This window comes from Mustela nivalis (genome assembly GCF_964662115.1).
Source record: "Mustela nivalis genome assembly, chromosome: 14".
In the NCBI taxonomy this organism is placed as follows: domain Eukaryota; kingdom Metazoa; phylum Chordata; class Mammalia; order Carnivora; family Mustelidae; genus Mustela; species Mustela nivalis.
In genome coordinates, this window is record NC_139033.1 from 84,796,230 (window position 1) to 84,813,687 (window position 17,458).

At 46.2% G+C, this 17,458-nt stretch overlaps 2 gene segments (V, D, J or C); both read right to left on the reverse strand.

The window, feature by feature from the left end:
• Positions 1-17,458, reverse strand: part of LOC309847518 (immunoglobulin lambda-1 light chain-like) — a 1,783,291-nt gene that overhangs the window by 753,469 nt on the left and 1,012,364 nt on the right.
• The window catches only part of LOC309847513 (immunoglobulin lambda-1 light chain-like), a 1,777,964-nt gene that overhangs the window by 748,142 nt on the left and 1,012,364 nt on the right, over positions 1-17,458 (reverse strand).

Genomic DNA, 17,458 nt, shown 5'->3' on the forward strand with positions numbered 1-17,458 from the left:
TCCTGGCCACAGGGTAAGCTGGGCCCTCTGAGAGTGCAGACAATCCCTCATTCAAGGTCTTGTAGCCTCATTACCAAACCCTTCCTGCCTCAGGTCCCCTGTCTGTCCCCCACTGCACTCTGGTCCCATGTTAGGCATGACACTACTTTGGGAAACTCTTTCATTCTGAGGTTCATGCATCCCTTTATACCTGGGAGTTGACTTAACCAACTAGCAGCTGTTGGAGATTCCTCACAATGTCTCATGTATTGACACAGGCTGTTTTCATCCCTGTGACAGCCCTCATCCCACAAGAAAGCAGAAATTGGGCACCGTAATTTTTTTCATCAGTGTTTCATGTAAACATGTAAAAGGCATGACAAATCACTGGAAGCAAACTTTAAGTTTCCTGGTCTTTGTGTGAGTCCCCAAGGTCACAGGATCCCACATGGCATGAGCTTTGAGCTTGAGACAGTGTCCTTGCAGGGAGCAGATCCTGTCAATGCACAAAGACAATCCAGGGACCAGAGCTGTGGCCTGAGCAGGGAGCATTCACTTCACTCTGGAGACAGTCTCACAAGTAGGTTGCTGAGCCCCTTCCGGCAATCAGGGGCTCACTGGTCCCTGCTCTCCCTCCCTCAGCTGTTCCCAAGCAAGGAACTGCAGCCTGGAGGAGGGAAAGATGAGCTGAAGGTGAGTGGTCAGGGCATCCTTGGACATGCCCAGCATGAGGAGTCAGTGCCTGAGAACACTGTTGGGCAGTAAGAGGACCTGCACTTCCCACTCAGTGTGTCAGGCCTCTCATCAATATTCTGTGTGTCTGACTTTCAGAATAAGGTCCCTGCAGCCTGAGAAGATAGAATGGATTATCCTGACAGTCTCTGGGGACTGAACCTGGACCCTGCTGATCCCCAGACCTGGTGTCCCTGTGAGGTTCCTCCCAGGCAGCCCCACCCTCTGTCCTGCTGTTCCTGCTGCAGCTCTGCTGCCCCCTGCGGGTAGAGGAGGACTCAGACCAGGAGCTTTCCCCTTGAAAGTCACCCTGAGGCAACTGTCACCTGAGAAAAGGTGTGGACCAGGGTTTCCAGACTCCCACAGGCAGCTGTGTCCCCTGCCCTGCCCAGCCCAGCACAGACAGATCACATACACGGTACAGGAGGCAGGACAGGTGTGATTCCTGTACTTATCCCGGGTTGAAATGTCCTGGCCTAGCCGACTACCTTCTTTCAGGAAGGAGAGTACAGGGTGCAGTGTAGTGCATTGAAAAGGGTCAAGGTGGAGACAGTCCTGATGCCCCACAGCCGCAAGATTCCTGTGCATTTAGGAATCAAGACACACATTACAAGTTAAAGAATTGAGTAGAGTATGACTAATGGGGTTTATTTCTAACATCTTCAGGGAAAGATATTAAAAGTGAGAACATTGATAAGTACTGAGAAGTGGGTGGGGCGAGGGGGAGGAAGGGAAGAAGGGAGGGAGATGCAGAATGAGTAGGGGAGCTGTGGGGAAAGGAGATCTCCTTGAACATAACTCAATCATGACTCAGCCTGCCTGGCCTCTCCTCACACTGTTACTGGCATCACCTCTGTCTCTCCTGGCTAGATCTAATCTCCTGTTTCAGGTGCTCCCTGTGTTAAATTATAAATTGCTCATTGGGCCCAGGAGATTCTCCAAATGAGACAATGGTACTAAAGGACTTCTCTCTTGGAGACTCTGCTAAGGCCACAAGCCACATAAGAACTTTTGACAGAAGGGGGGTGGGGTTATGGACATTGGGGAGGGTATGTGCTATGATGAGTGCTGTGAAGTGTGTAAACCTGGCGATTCACAGACCTGTACCCCTGGGAATAAAAATATATGTTTATAAAAAATTAAAAATTATTTTTAAAAAAAAGAACTTTTGACAGAAATTTTCATTCCTGGACTCAGGATCACCTGGCAATCTGTGAAGCCAAAAGTTATTGATGAGGAACAATGCAGGAGGAGACACATACTCTTCATTACTTACTTCCACATGACCAGAGCTGACCAGTGGTCTCTTACTGAGACCCTGATCCTGTTATAAACTTGACAAATTATCACTAATGGAATTAGTAATTATCACTAATTAATGATAGTAATTATCACTAATGGAATCCTTTGACCACTTTTAACCAATACTTTGTAGTTGTCACTCCCTCATTGGTTGGTTACCATCTCAGCACAAGTAGGAATGTTCTTTATCTGACTCCTCTTTCTACTCACTGTTGTTATTGCTTCCACAGTTTGTCCATCTGTCCAATGCGACTGGGTTACTTTCTCCCAAGTTATACACCAGAAGGCCCCAGGTGGGCTTGGAGGTGACATAATAATTTACTATGTGGGTTTGGATATTATTTTCCTACCATCCTCTGGACTGTTTTTCCTACAATGTTCATGGTGGAGGAAAATCCTCACTAGAGGGACCTATGGGAGTCCTCTTTTGGGAAACAATCTTTGCAAACCCTTGGTAGAGAACAATCCTTTATTGGAGTGTGTAGGATGGGCCTTTGATTCCCTGTGACTCAGCCCAGCATGCACTTGAAAGAATTCACTGCAAGTCTGAGACCTGCTGTTCACCTCTCCTCTTGCTCCTCCCCTACTCCTGCCTGCTCTGTCTCTAGAGGACTAGCCACCTTCTCTACTCCTACCCACGTGGGAGTTTTCCAGGCTATGGGGAGCTCCTGGATTTTCCATTTCAGAGCTGTGTCACTAACTAAGGGGAGCCAGCCAGAAGTTTTGGGATCCAGCATCATAGTTCCTCCCAATCCTGCACAGGTCCATGCCTAGGGGCCAGGGTTACCTTGATTAATACAGATGCTGAATGTTAACTCAAAAGGGTGGGTGTGTACGAAAGATGCTTCTTTTCAGATACCAGAAAATCAATGGAGGACCTCAACATGTCCAGTAAGCTTGCCACACTCTCATCATATGCATTTGAGATGGATCACTAACAGGGTTGAGATTCAGGGGAGTCAATATATTTATCATATTAGTGTACCCCCTTCACTATGCCCCACTATTGTTTCAGTAGATGTGTTCCTGATCAGAGCCTGGAAAAGTCCTGTAGGCAGCATGTGGACTCATTCTTGGCACCACAAGTTGATAACTGACTACCAATGGAGAAACCCAAGCCATGCTCCAATGCCGGTGCTGCCACAAACATCTAACATGCATTCTGTTTTCCTGCTAGATCCTAGCTCTGCAACCACCATGGGCTTAAGACTCTCTGCTATACCTCCCTTGGGGACCAAATATTTCCTTTTGGACATTCAACAGTGGCAAGAGCCCTATTATGCTTCATGATGAAATTATAGTGATGATACTCACTCAACCAATCTCTTGGTAAACTCCAGAACTCTGAGATATCTGTCTGTTTTCTGATCATCATGGATGCACATGGTCTGATGGCTCATGGGGTCATCTCAGACCAGCTACTCTCTCAGAGTAATTTTCCTGTCTGGGCTGGTCTGGTCTTTCCCATCAGTATGGTAAAGTAAAGGGAATTTTCTGTTGTCAAAATGACCTTAGTTAATCCCTGTGTCTGTCTCTCTGTAATGGTGTCTTGGGATTTGGTACAGGGTGACAGGGTTTCCAGGGAGAGTCAAAGGTCTCAGAGCCCTGGAGAGGGGCATGCAACAGCTCCCTCTGAGTCCCCATGGGGAAGAGGAGAGAGAGGGTGGGAGGTTTTAGCCTCACTTCCCCTTTGTGGGTATCACTGTGGCTTAACCAGATTGGCCATCGATGGTATGGCTCTCACCGCAATAACACTCAGGCTCATCCTCAGACTGGATGTTGGAGTTGGTTAAATAGCAGTCATCTCCAGAGCTGGAGCTTGAGAAGCAATTGGGGATCCTGTCCCCCTTGCTGTGGCTTCTGTCACTATTAACCTTCATCACATACTGAGGGGCATCCCCTGGTTTCTGTTGATACCAGCGAACAAAGTAATTGCTGTGCTCCCTGCTCAGGGTGCAGGTGAGGTTGACTAAGGCTCCCAGGGAGACAGATGCAGATGGAGGCTGAGTCAGCATAGGCAGAGTACTGAAACCTGGAAACACAAAACACAAGAATGATGTTGAATGTACCAGACACTGGACAGTCCCTGGGTACTGTGCTTGGAAGGAAATGTTAAGGAGGTGGAACCCTGTCCTGTAGAGAAAATAAAGAGCAGGAGGTAGAATAGAACCCAGCCCATGATGGAGGAACACTTCGAAGACCTCTGCTCTGAGCCTGTCCTGCTGGGACTGAACTCCAAACTTCCACCTTATCCTGTGTTTTTGCAGCTCAAGGAAGGAGGGGCACCAGATGCAAATCCATTTTCCATCCTTCTGTGTGTCTGTGTAAGCTCTTGTCTGAGCTCTGAGGTTAAGGTCCTCATGCTGGTAATTTCCTCAGGTCAGAAGAAGGACCAGGTGTGGGTTTCTAAGATGGAGAGTTGATTATACACAAGTACCATCAAAGGAAGCGTCGGTCATACCCTTTGCACTTGAGCATAGCCCAGGGAATTTGGACTTACTGGGGTCTCATACCAAGACCCACAGTGTTCCTCTGGGTCTCCTGGGATGAGTGGCACCCTACATGTATTGCTAGTTTAACAAAATGACTACTTCTGAGCCCTGAGTAGGTGCTAAACCTTTGGTGGATGTGTACATGTTCCACTGAATAAGACACAATAAAAAGAGTAGCTCTGTGCTCAAGACACCATTTTCTTCCAGTCTTTTAAATGAAGAATCTAACATTGAGAGATTACATGATTTTCTTACTTCTTATTTCTCAAGACAGTGATGAGTGAGTCAAGTTTTCAATCCAAGAGACATCCCAGAACCTTACCATCCAATCCCTTCCCTGCCCCGTCCCCTCACCATGCTCATCTCCCCTCATCCCAAGCCTATTGGGCCCCTCTGTTCATCACCCTCTCTCCTTCATTCCAGTCTATATCCTTGCAGGGTCTGTTCTGAAGAGTGCTCAGATATTCATGGTGCTGTAATCAGTGTTTCCCAAGGAAAACCACCCTGCTGGCTGAGAGTCTATACGGTAGAGACAGTTACCCTAAGGAAACCTCATGCATTTTAACCTGTTCTGTCCAGTGTGGTTACTACAAGCCATGCATACATGTGGATCATTGAATATGGATCATCTCAGTAGAGATGTGCGGTAGTTCTGGAGAACCTACCAGATTTCAAAGATGTAGCATAAAAAATAAGGTAAAAATATATCATATTTTTACATTTAATTCATACTGACATGATAGTATTTTCAAGTAATTGAACTAAACAAAATGTATTATGAATACAAGTTCTGCTTGTTTCTTCTCATTTTAATAATGTGGCTACTAGAAACATTTAAATTATGTATGTGGTTTTGATGAAGTCCCAGAACCTAAGTCAGGTTCGGTGGGGTGAGGAGGTTCGGAGCCGACGACTAAAGAAAGAATTCTTAAGATGTCCACAATTTAATTCCATTTGTCATCCAAGCAAAACTTTAAAACTTTCAGGTTACCAAAGACTTTGAAAGCTACTTCAGCAATTACCCATTAGAACTTTGAGATAGACAATTAACCATCAGTTTAGTCATTTCTTTGCTAACAAATTTTAACAAGTAACATAAGCTTATTTAACCTTCAGTAAACTTCGATAGAATAAAGCTTCACATTTACTGCTGTTAACTTCAAAGATGCATCTATCTTAATTAAACCAACAAACTTAACTTAGTTCCAATACTGATTTACGTTCCACCTGGGCCCACTCCAATTTGAATGTTTACCTGAGACATGCGTGGGAAGATCTGGAGTGGGGGTGTTCTTCTTGCTCCTTGACAGTGAAGAGAGAAGGAGCCGTGGTGCATGATCTAGAGGCTAGTCATGCAGGCTGCACACACGTTGGTACAGAAACACGTAAGGGGGAAACAGAAGAAACAAAGTGCTGCCAGGAGGCAGAGAAAAGATTCCCGGTTTCGGAGCTCATATGCCTCAACAGAGGAGCAGACGCCATGCTTTCCCACCAGCAAGGGGGGAGGGGTTAAGCAGTCCAAGTCAGGCCAGAGAACACAGGGAAACTTCCCCGAAACAAAGAGAGTTTCGGCAGCTGCTTGGGAATATTCCTTATGGTCTCTGTCTCGAGTTAGACCAACACCCAGTTGGCTCCAGTTATAGCCATTAACACGGGAAGGGAGTGAGGGAGAAGCCCCCACATCTATTAGGAGAAACAGAAAGAAATAAAGCCAGAGTCCCCTTTGCTAGGGATGGCCCAGCAACCTGGGTTTACTAGAAGAAGGCTTATTTACGTAATTACCATCCAATATGTCAGGAGAAAGTTTACTAGATGACTCAGTTGGGCAAACACATTCCGCAAAAGCCCCTTAGTCTGGGGTCCTGGTGCAGAGCAATAAAGGCCTAGGTATGAGCAGTGAAGGTGTCCTAGGTCCATTTGCCCTGTTTCCTGCAGAGATCTAACTGATAGATCCTACTGAGGCCATGCAGTGTTACAGGAGCTCAGTCCTTTCCTAAGTTTTGCAATCCAAATTATTTCCAGTGGGATAAAAGGCACCCCAAGGTAGAGTCCTTGGGAACTGAAGAAGCCTACTGAGGCCATGCTTCCAGAAAAGTAATGAAGGTCCATTACCAAATCCCCCCTGACTCCTGGGTAGCGTCCCACGCAGGATATGTCAGAGGTTCCTGTGTCAAAAGCGACCGGAGGCGTCCCTCAACAAAAATCGCTATTGATCACCGTTTTGCCTTCCCTGGGAAGGCATTCCTGCCGTTAAAGGCCCTGGAAGGGGTGCCGGCGTCCCTCCGCTTCCCCATCGCATCCTAGGCTGCCAATGGGTGCCTGGTGAATGGACTAAAACGTTTGTGCCATGCCATCATATATTCTGAAGATTGCATACTGTTTTGCCATATTAACCCATGGAAGTACTAGAAAAGTTTGGCAAGGGGAAATTACCCAATTTCATAGCTTTAGGCGGTTTGCAGAAGACACTGACGAGAAACAGTAAAGATTGAAATCCATCATGGTCTATGCGACATTCCAACACATGTGGTCCTTACAGCCAACTTCCCTAGGAAACGGTCCCCGGTTGCATTTTAATTCAATCGGGTACTGGTTTCGGCCGGCTCCCAGTGGAGGTCTCGCGGCCAGAAGTGGCTAGACCGGGCATGTGGAGGGGATCACATTAGATCAATCAGGAGGAAACCTCACACGGGAGTCTTAAGATTGGCAGCCGTCCTGGTGACTTAGGTGGCTGTCCCGTGCCCAAGAGAGACAACTTTCTATAAGAACAGGAATAGAGTGAGGCCATCAAGTTTCTGGGTCTTATTGCCATTCCGGCCAGGGTACTAGCTTACAGTCAAAAGGCAGACGCTCTCCTCCCCGTGGAGTAGCCACGGGCTAGAGGATTACAGCCTGAGCAATTGACATGCAAGTGTTCCAATAAGACCATACTCCTTGAAAAAGCCCTGGAATGAGCGTAAAGGAAAAGGAGAGAAAGTACTCACCAATTTTGCACCGAAGCTCAGAGTCCAAATGTAAAGACTCACAAATCTCCTGGCTGGCTCGCCAAAAATGATGAAGTCCCAGAACCTAAGTCAGGTTCGGTGGGGTGAGGAGGTTCGGAGCCGACGACTAAAGAAAGAATTCTTAAGACGTCATTGGTGCAAAATGGTGGTTTATTAAAGCACGGGGACAGGGCCCGTGGGCAGGCAGAGATGAGGCTGCCGCCCCGGGTTGTGAGGGGTGGTTGGTTATATACGCAGGAGTTGGGTAGGTGAGGACAAAGGGGTATTCAGGAGGGCTATTGGGGCAAGGAATACTATCAGGATATTGAAGGCTTAGTTGTTATCAAGTAAAGACAATTGGGAGTCTCCGGGTGGAATGTTACATTCCTGCTATTAAGCATCCTTGTTAATGAGATTTAGGTTTAGAAGAAATTTAACTTTATTTACTTTTCCTTCCACCCCCGCCTCCTTAGGTTTTATGGAGGGGAGGGTGACATTTGGCTTGAGAAACTGAGTTTTGTGTCCTTGGAAATTGGGCTATTGATAAGGTAACTTCTTTGTTGTAATCTCAAGGACATTTGCAAACCAAGGGAGACTCCTGTTTTGAAGGATTGTGGTCTCAGCAAGTTAACTATTTAACATTTTATGGCAGTCAGGGGTGCCTGAGGAATGCTACACCTATGGAGGGGAGCGGATGAAGGGGGGGGGTGCAAGGCGCCAGCTCTTGCTTTGTCCTCAGCCAGCCTCCTGCTCCCTCATCAGTTTGAATTCTATTTGTTTTGGACAGGCTGCTTGGCAAAGTCCCAGTTGCAGTCACTTGCTTTCAAAAAAAGGAGACAGAAGTTTCTGGAGCATTAAGAAGAGGCCATGTCTTAGTCTGAAAACACAAGAGACTGTAGGTTGGTGGTGAAGACCAGGGATTCTGGGATCAGAAGACCTTGTTTTGCTGCTGGTTTGGCCACTTTCTAGCTTCAACCTCAGGCAAATTACACATCCTACATGCCTCAGCTTCTGAATCTGTGAATTGAGGTAATAATCAGAATGCTTTTTTGTAGAGTATTTGTGATTAAACAATTTAATAAATGTGAAGTGCTTGCAATCATGCCTCATATGTAGCAAGCACATATAAATCTTTCCTCCTCCTGCTCCTTTTAATGTCCTTTATCCTTAAACTTGATATAAAGAAAAGTCATTGGAATTTAGAGGATGGAGGGAAATTAGGGAAACAAGTTTTGGGTTTGGGACATTTAAAACTGGAAAAATTTCCTGGCAACACTAAAATCAATCTCTCTCTCTCTCTCTTTCACACACACACACACACACACACACACACACACACACACACACTCAGAGACACTACCCCTTGCACAAGCCACAACAGACACATACTCTCAGGCTGCTGTTCTGCTCACTGGGTCATGGGCCCAGGAACATGGTCCTGGTTCTCCAACAGAGACATCATGGGATGTCCCTGCAGAATTAGAGCAGAACTACTTTCTGCTTGTCCAGACTCTGTGATATGTGTCATGTCATGCCCATCATCTCACTAGAGTTGGTCCCACCTGTGATGTCCTAGTTTTGGGAAGAAGAACCTAGTTCTGCAGAAACTGCAAACCTGAACTACATAGGTTGCCAGTCAGTGTGTGTCCTCTGACCCAACCACAGAGTTTAGCACAGAAGCCTGGGTGGGCAGGGGAGGGCTGATGGGTCTTGGGGCTGGGGTGGTGGCACTGAGGGAAGAGAGGCTCTGGCAGAGAGACTGGGGCTCCTCATACTGATCCCTCTAGGGGTCAGAGAAGCACAATGGGGATTTAATAGGCTGTAGACATGCCATGTCCACAGCAGAGCTGAGATGGGCTCAGAAGGCCCTACACATGCAGCTGGAGGAGAAGCAGATCATCTCGGTGTCCTGGGAGAACTCCATCAAGGAGGCAGCAGGCACTGTACCACACCTCCTGATGATGATGATCCTTGTCTCGCTTATGACCTACATGGGAGAATATAGAGGCCAGATGTCTGATATTTGTTCACTGTGGTGATAACCAGAGGGCAAGGATGGAGCCTGGATGCCCAGACATACAGATGGGTCAGTTAGGAGACAGTCAGGACTTCTTCTGAGTTTGTTAGTTATGCCCCACCTGATCCCTGAGAACTTTGTGGTATTCATGCAACCTGCAGAATCCCCCAAGGGGAGGGAGTTCCCAAACTTGGCAGGGACATTTGTGGGTTGAATTAGGTCCCACAGCTCCCAAATGTATATATTTGAGCCCTCACCTCCAGTATCTCTCACTGAGACCTGATTTCAGTATAAGATCATTGGAGATGTAATTTGTTAAATTAAGATGAGGTTGTGCTGGGGTAGGTTGGGCTTTCATTCAATTGGACTGGTGTCCTTATGAAAGGGAAAATTTGGAGACAGATTCTGATAAGGCAGACCACCATATGAAATTAGAGAAGGAATCTTCAAGCCCAGGAATTCTCAAGTTTGCCAAAGAACCACCAGGATCTGGAAGAGAGAGGCATGAAACAAATTCTCCTTCACAGCCTACAAAACAACCACCAATCTGCTGGTGCCTTGATCTCAGACTGCTGAACTCCAGAACTGCGAGACAAGACATTTCTACTGTCAGCTCCTCCCCCCCCCGCCCCCCCCCCCGGTTTGTGGGGCTCTGTTCTCTCAGCCCTAGCAAACTAATGCAGTGACCCATAAGAAGTCTGATTTCCCCACAGCAGCAGCATGGCTGGGCTCCTTCCAGTTGTTTTATTCTCTGTTATCACAGCAGCAGGGGAGGGGCCTCAGCCAGGTGCTTTCCTCTCTTAGAGTGTCTGCTTCTCCTCCCCACCCCGAGGCCTGCCTCAAGTCTTCCAAGCAGTACGGAGTCTGTCTTATAACCTAAGGCTCCTGCCAGGATCCCTTACATCTGTGGTCTGTCTGGAGCAGGCTCAGGGACTTGCAGGAGCCTAGCCATGAGGCTGTCCTAGTCCCTCTGGGACATGCAGACAACACCTGATTCAGGGAAAGTTTGTTCTGTGGCTGCCTTACCTTCCTCCTCCTGCTTCAGGTCCCCTCTGCATCCCCCAGATACGCTGTAAAGCCCATTTATCTCTCATTTATCTCTTACAAAAGTGGGTGCTTACTTGTTAAACAACCACCTGCTGCTGGAGATTCATCAGGATTTCTAGTCTTTTCACACATGGTGCTGTTGTCTCTCTGACAGCCCCCATCCCATAACAGTCCAGCAATTGGCATTGTCAGCCATTTGTTTCGTTTTAATTTTTCCATCAGTGTTTCATGGAAAATGTGAAAAGGGCCTGAAACCATGAGAAACAAACTTTGAGGTTTGTGGTCTTATGAGGATCCACATGATCACCTGTTCCCGTATGGTGTGAGCTTGAGGGCCTGAGCCATTAGAATCATGTCATTTTGGAGAAAGTCTCACAAGGAGGCTGCAGACCTTCCTTCTAGGGACCGGGGCTCTGCCTCCTGCCCCATGAGATGCTCTTGAAAAAAGGAGATGCAGCCCCAGGTCTGAGATGGGGTGGAGGTTGGGAAGGAGAGGCAGATTGTGAGTCATTGAGGTGTTTCTGGATGTTCCCAGCACAGAGGAGTCAAGTCCCTGGGGACACTGGTGGACAGAGAGGGGACCTGAATCACCCAGGTGAGGTGCTTACTGCCCATCAGTGTCCTGGGTGACACTGTGTGTCTGACCCTCAGAACATGGTCCTTGTAGCCTGAGCAGTGAGGATGGATCATCTCCACAGTCTCTGAGGACTGAGCCTCAGACAACCTGCTGACCTCCAGGCCTGGTGTCCCTTTGAGTCTCCCCCTGGGCAGTCCCAGCATCTGTCCTGCAGCTCCTGATGCAGCTCTGCTGCCCCCTGCTGGTGGAGGAGGACTCAGACCAGGAACTTCCCTCCTGCAGGTCACCCCACAACACCTGTCACCTGAGAAAGGGTGTGGACCATGGTTTCCAGCCTCCCACAGGCAGGTGCCCCCTGTCCTGCCCAGCCCAGCACAGGAGGTCAAATACACAGTGCAGGAGACAAGGGCAGGTGCGATTCCCGTACTTGTCCCAGGGTTGAAATGCTCTGGCCTAGCCCGCTGTCCTGTTTCAGAAAGGAGAGGGCAGGGTATAGTGTAGTGCATTTGGAAAGGGTCAGTGTCCAGACAAACCTGTGTGATGTCCCTGAGCCACCGGGTTCCTGTGTATTTAGGAATCAGGATGGATGCTTCCTGCATCTCTATCCATGAAGTTGGGTCAACAGAACAACAGGTGATGTTTCTGGTGCTAAGTTCATTTGAGCAGGCAAACCTTTATTTTACTCTTCTTACTGCTATTTTGATTGCTATTAGTTTTATTACCACTCACATCCCGTGGAGATTGGTGTGGGCAGATTTTAAGCTACCCTTTCTGTGGTTTGGTGCAATTAGGAAACTGCTAATTCATATTTGGGTACAATTGCATGTGATGCAGGTCACAATGTAGCTGAAAATTTTTCCTTGGATTCCCACAGAGGCAACAGGAGACTCCAACACCAAGGGTAACTCACAGAGACCCCACTACATTTACCTAATCAATGAAATTCTTCAATATTTTGTAGCATTTCACTTGATAAACAGTGCTTCTTACATCAGTAGAAACTCCTCATTTCACATCAAGTAAAATGAATGCCCAAAGAGACTAGCTTCCCAGGAAACCAGAGGAGAGTGGGGTCAGTCCAGGAGTGGAGTTTGGGTGTGCTGGATTCAGACCCTGGACTCTTTTGGCAGAGCTTGACCAGGACGGGTATGGGGGCAGGGAGAGTTGAGGGAATTGATGTTGCTGTTCTGATGAATGGTGCCCTGTGATCTTTTTCTTCCATTTTTGTGAGTGTTTCAAATATACATGACATGAAATATTTCATCCTGACCATGTGTAAGAGTTCAGTTCATAACACTAGAGTATTTGTCTGTCCTGTGACTTTTTAAAAATATCCCAAATTGTGGAATATAATTGAGTGGGAATATTGTCTAAAATTCACTTAATGTCATTTTATTCACTATAGGTTTCTAACAATTGTGTGCCACAGTTGCACTCAATTTGACAATATTACCTTTGTGGTGTTTACACCATTTCCTGACAGTGAGTAGTAACGTAGTTTATTAGATCTCTTCTTGCTGCTCATTTTCGATTGTTCCATCATTCTTTCTCTTTTCCCATTTATCTATTCTTCTTGAGTAAGGAGCATATTCTTCTTTTTTTTTTTTTTAATTTCTTTTCAGCGTAACAGTATTCATTTTTTTTGCACCACACCCAGTGTTCCATGCAATCCATGCCCTCTCTTATACCCACCACCTGGTTCCCCCAACCCCCCCCCCTTCAAAACCCTCAGATTGTTTTTCAGAGTCCATAGTCTCTCACCTCCCCTTCCAATTTCCCTCAACTCCCTTCTCCTCTCCATCTCCCCTTGTCTTCCATGCTATTTGTTATGCTAAGGGAGCATATTCTATGACCCATTGTATTTCTCTGTTTTGGCTCATTAGGTGTAACTCCTTGCTGTTCTGTCATCTGTGACTCATCACAGACTATGTTCAGGTGATGTCACACAGAGGGCATCAGACATTAGAGTCCACTTTCTGCTCTCTCTTCTCAGGTCTGGGTAGGGATATCATACCCATTGCTATTAGCTAGGTGATAAATTCCAACATATGCTGCGATTAGATTTGCTGTAGACAGTAATTTACTTTTCAAAGAGTTGTAAATCATCAAAAAATTCATCATATTTATCCCTGTAGTTGTAATTTCTGACTCTTAGAATCAGTTTGTAGATTTGGATTCTTTCTTTAATCACTTCCTCTTGCCTTAGGGAAGTCCAGTATTATTTTCTGTGTTTTGAGTCTGCTGATGACCAGTTCTGTCAGTTTGGTAGAGCTGAAAAATTTTTATTTAGCCTCGATTACTGAAGGATATTTTCCTTGAATAAAGAAATAAGGGGATTCTTTTCATTTGTTTTTCTCAGTATTTTGAAGATGTTCATCCACTGCCCTCTGTGTGCATTTCTGCTCATAAGAGATCAGTATGAATCCTTATCACTGTTTCTCTGAACAAAGTGTATTTCCTCTCTGGTTGTTTTTCAATCTGTCTTTTTCTGTGCCTTAAACAATGTGATATGGAGGGAGGTTGGTGTATTGGTTCCCCCCTGCCATATTTCTTGTACTTGGGGTTCCTCAAGAATTTTGACTTTGAAGGTTTTGAATTTTCATGAAATTTGGAACATTTTTGGCAAATGCTTCTCAAATATTTTTTTATTGTCCCCTCTCCACCTTCACTCCCTGGGTTCACAATCACATGTGCATGACATTGCTAACGTTGTCTTACACTCAATGCTGCTTTGTTCAATTCTAAAGTCATTCTGTGCCTTTCACTCTGCTGTGTCTGTGCTCTGTCTTCAGATTCCCTCACGATCTTCAAATCTCAACTCCTGTGTTTGTAATCTGAGACATTATAATTTTCATGTCTAGCGGTTTGATCAGGATGCCTTAATTTTATTCTATGTCTCCTCTTATCATTTCAATCCTTCAGAATAAGCTTGGATGAAAGTCTGCAACCTCATCCTGACTTCAATGCACAGCCTTCTGTTCTGTCCTGCAGCTTCCAGACCTGCCTCCCAGGACTGCCTGAGCTGATTCACAATGTGCCTCTCTCCAACTGTCTCTGTCTCTCTGAAACATTACAGACAGTTACACACACACGTACATGACATTCATGTCTTATTGGATCTGTAACCTCTGGAAGGTCCTGAGTCATGCACCTTTTTAGCTCTCACTTGTTGTTGAAATGGTTTTATTTTAATCATTCCTCTCAGGGATGTGGCATCACTCACATGCAGGATGAGGACGTCATAATGCGGTCTCATCTCCATCATCGTTTAGGCCTTTTCCAGGCCCTTGGGACTGTGATTCTTAGTAATTATGCAAATTTCTCCATTGTTGGGCTTCTACATGATAAACCAGTGGTGAAGTCATAACATGTGCCTGAGGAGGAAGAAAGGAACCCCAGCTTCCTCCAGCCAGCCCTCAGGTCAGAACACAAGCATTTGTCTGCAGGGTCTGGGATCACAGGCACTTTCCAGGTATTAGACCACATGACAACTCCCTGTGTCCATTCTGCTAGTATTCTGTCCTTGGCTCCCTCTGTGGTCTTTCAGGAGCCTTGCCCTGGGGCTGGGCTGGGCCCTCTGAGAATACAGACAATATCTGATTCAGGGAAGTTGATCCTGTGGCCTCATTACCTTCCTTGTCCTCCTGCGTAGTGTCCCCTCTATTTCCCCAGAAGCATTGCGATCCCATGCTTCCCATATCATTAGATTGTGGAACTTTCTCATTAGAATCTTTGGCATCATTTGTGGGAGTCCACTTGCAAAACCACCACCTGCTGTTGGAGAAGCAATATAGCAGACTATGGACTTCTAGTCTATAGTCACCCAGTGTTTTTGTTTCTGTGACATCCCCTAATCTGCAACATGGGAGCAACTGGCATTGTCAACAATTTTTATTTTAGATTTTCATCAATATTAGATACAATCATACAAATTTCATGAGAAACCATCCCTGACTTAACAAACCACCACCAAGCTCCCTGTCTTGTCAGGGTCCTAAGGGTCATGTCTTCCCACATGGGGTGAGCTTTGTGGCCAGAGCCAAGGTCCCTGTAGGAGCTGGATCCTGTCACTGAACCAAGGGCATCAGACACCAGAGCTTTTCCCTCAGGTAGTGAGAATCCACTTCACTCTGGAGACAGTCACAAGGAGCATGTGGATCCTCATTTCAGGGACCAGAAGATCTGAGTACTCCCCGTCCCACTTCTTGAGACCCTCCTAAGAAATGAAGCTGCGGTCCTTGGTCTGACTCTGCCTGGACATGGGGATAGAGAGTCAGAAGGCGAGTGATCACGATGTTCTCAACACGTCAACTCGAACAAGTCAGTTCCCAGAACACTGGCACACAAAACAGGGAGCTGCATTTCCCATGTGATACATTCACTGTGTCAGGACTCCCCTCAGTGTACTGGGTGCCACTGTGTTTCTGATTTTCAGAGCAAGGTCTCTTTAGCCGCTGGAGACCAGAGTGATCATACCAGCTTCCTTCAGAGGACTGAAACCCAGATCCCTGCTGACCCCCTAGGCCTGGTGTCCCTGTGAGGCTCCCCCTGGGCAGCTTCAGCCTCTGTCCTGCTGTTCCCATGTAGCTTTGATGCCCCCTGATGGTGGAGGAGGACTCAGAGCAGGAACTTCCCTCCTGCAGGTCACCCCAGAGCACATGTCACCAGAGAGAGGGAGTGGATTATGGCTTCCAGACTCCCAAGGGTAGCTGCCCCCCACCACCACCTAGTCAGCCCAGCACTGAAGGTTATATACCTTGTGCAGGAGGCAGAACAAGTGAGATTCCTGTAGTTGTCCCAGGATTAAAATGCCCTGGATTAGCCTACTGTCTTGTATTAAAAGGGGAGTGCAGGGTGCAGTGTAGTGTGTTTGAAAAGGGTCAGTGTCCACACAACCCTGTGTGATGTCCCACAGGCACCAGGTTCCTGTGTATTTAGGAATAGGACCGATGCTTACTGCATCCCTATCTGTGTAGTTGGGTCATCAGAACAACAGGTTTCTGGTGCTAAGTTCAATTGAGCAGGCAAACATTTACTTTACTCTTCTTACTCCTATCTTTACGCTATTAGTTTTTTGTTTGTTTGTTTGTTTTTCATTTTTTTATTTAATTTCTTTTCAGTGTAACAGAATTCATTGTTTATGCATCACGCCCAGTGCTCCATGTAATACGTGCCCTCCATAATACCCACCACCAGGCTCCCCCAACCTCCCACCCCCCGCCCCTTCATAACTGCTATTATGAGTTTTGTTACAACTTACATCCATGGAGATTTCTGTGGGAGGATTTTAAACTACTCTGCCCATAGTTTGGTGCAATTGGGAATCTGCAAATTTGGACTTGGATACAATTGCATGTGATGCAGATCACAGAGCAGCTGAAAACTTTTCCTTGTGTGCCCACAGAGGCAGACAGGAGATTCCAACACCAAGAATATCTCATTAAGACCCCATTGTGTTTGCCTAATTAATTAAACTCTTTAATATTTCATAACATTAATTTGATAGACAGTATTTCTCACAGCAGTATAAACTTCTCCATTTTACAGCAAGTAAAGTGAGTGCCCAGTGATGCTAGTTTCCTAAGAAGACAGAAGAGAGTGAAGTGAGTCCAGGAGTAGTGTTCAGGTGTGCTGGATTCAGATCCTGGGCTCTTTTGAGCCGAGCCTGACCAGGGCATGACAGAGAGAGTATGACTGCCCTACTCTGGTTGTGAAGAGTGTGTCATGGGTCCTTCTGACTCCTCCTGGCAGGGAGTCAAACTTGGAGCCCTGCCTGGGTGTGTCATGATGACTTCATGGAACACCTGTGTGTCTACAGGATAATTGGGATAAATGGAATATAGGGAATTTGGAGATATTCTAACATACCCAGGGACTGTGATTACAGTCATCAATTCATCACAACCCAATGCAGCAAGTCAAATAATGGACCCATCTTCCAGAATGAAGTTTTGGTGGTCGTAACTGGTGAGGATCAGGACATGCTCAGGTATTTGCTGAGGGAAGGGGAATATGGAGTGAGCAGTGAAGAAGGTAATTATAGACACCACACTGACTGCACTGTAGGGGCAAAAATGAGCTGGATAAAAGTAGCAAGTGTGTCTTCTTTATGTTGACATGAACATGTTTGGATGTGTATTAATCATATTTTTCTGTTTTGTTATTGTGTTTTATCCCATTATCTCCTAACATCAGAGGTGTTAACAATAGTTAACTTTATATCTCAATATTGAAGTAATAGGATATCAAAACAGCTTGGACAAAAAGATCACTAGCAAACAAAGATGCATTTTGTATCCTCTTGTGGGGAAAGGGTGAGCATATTTGT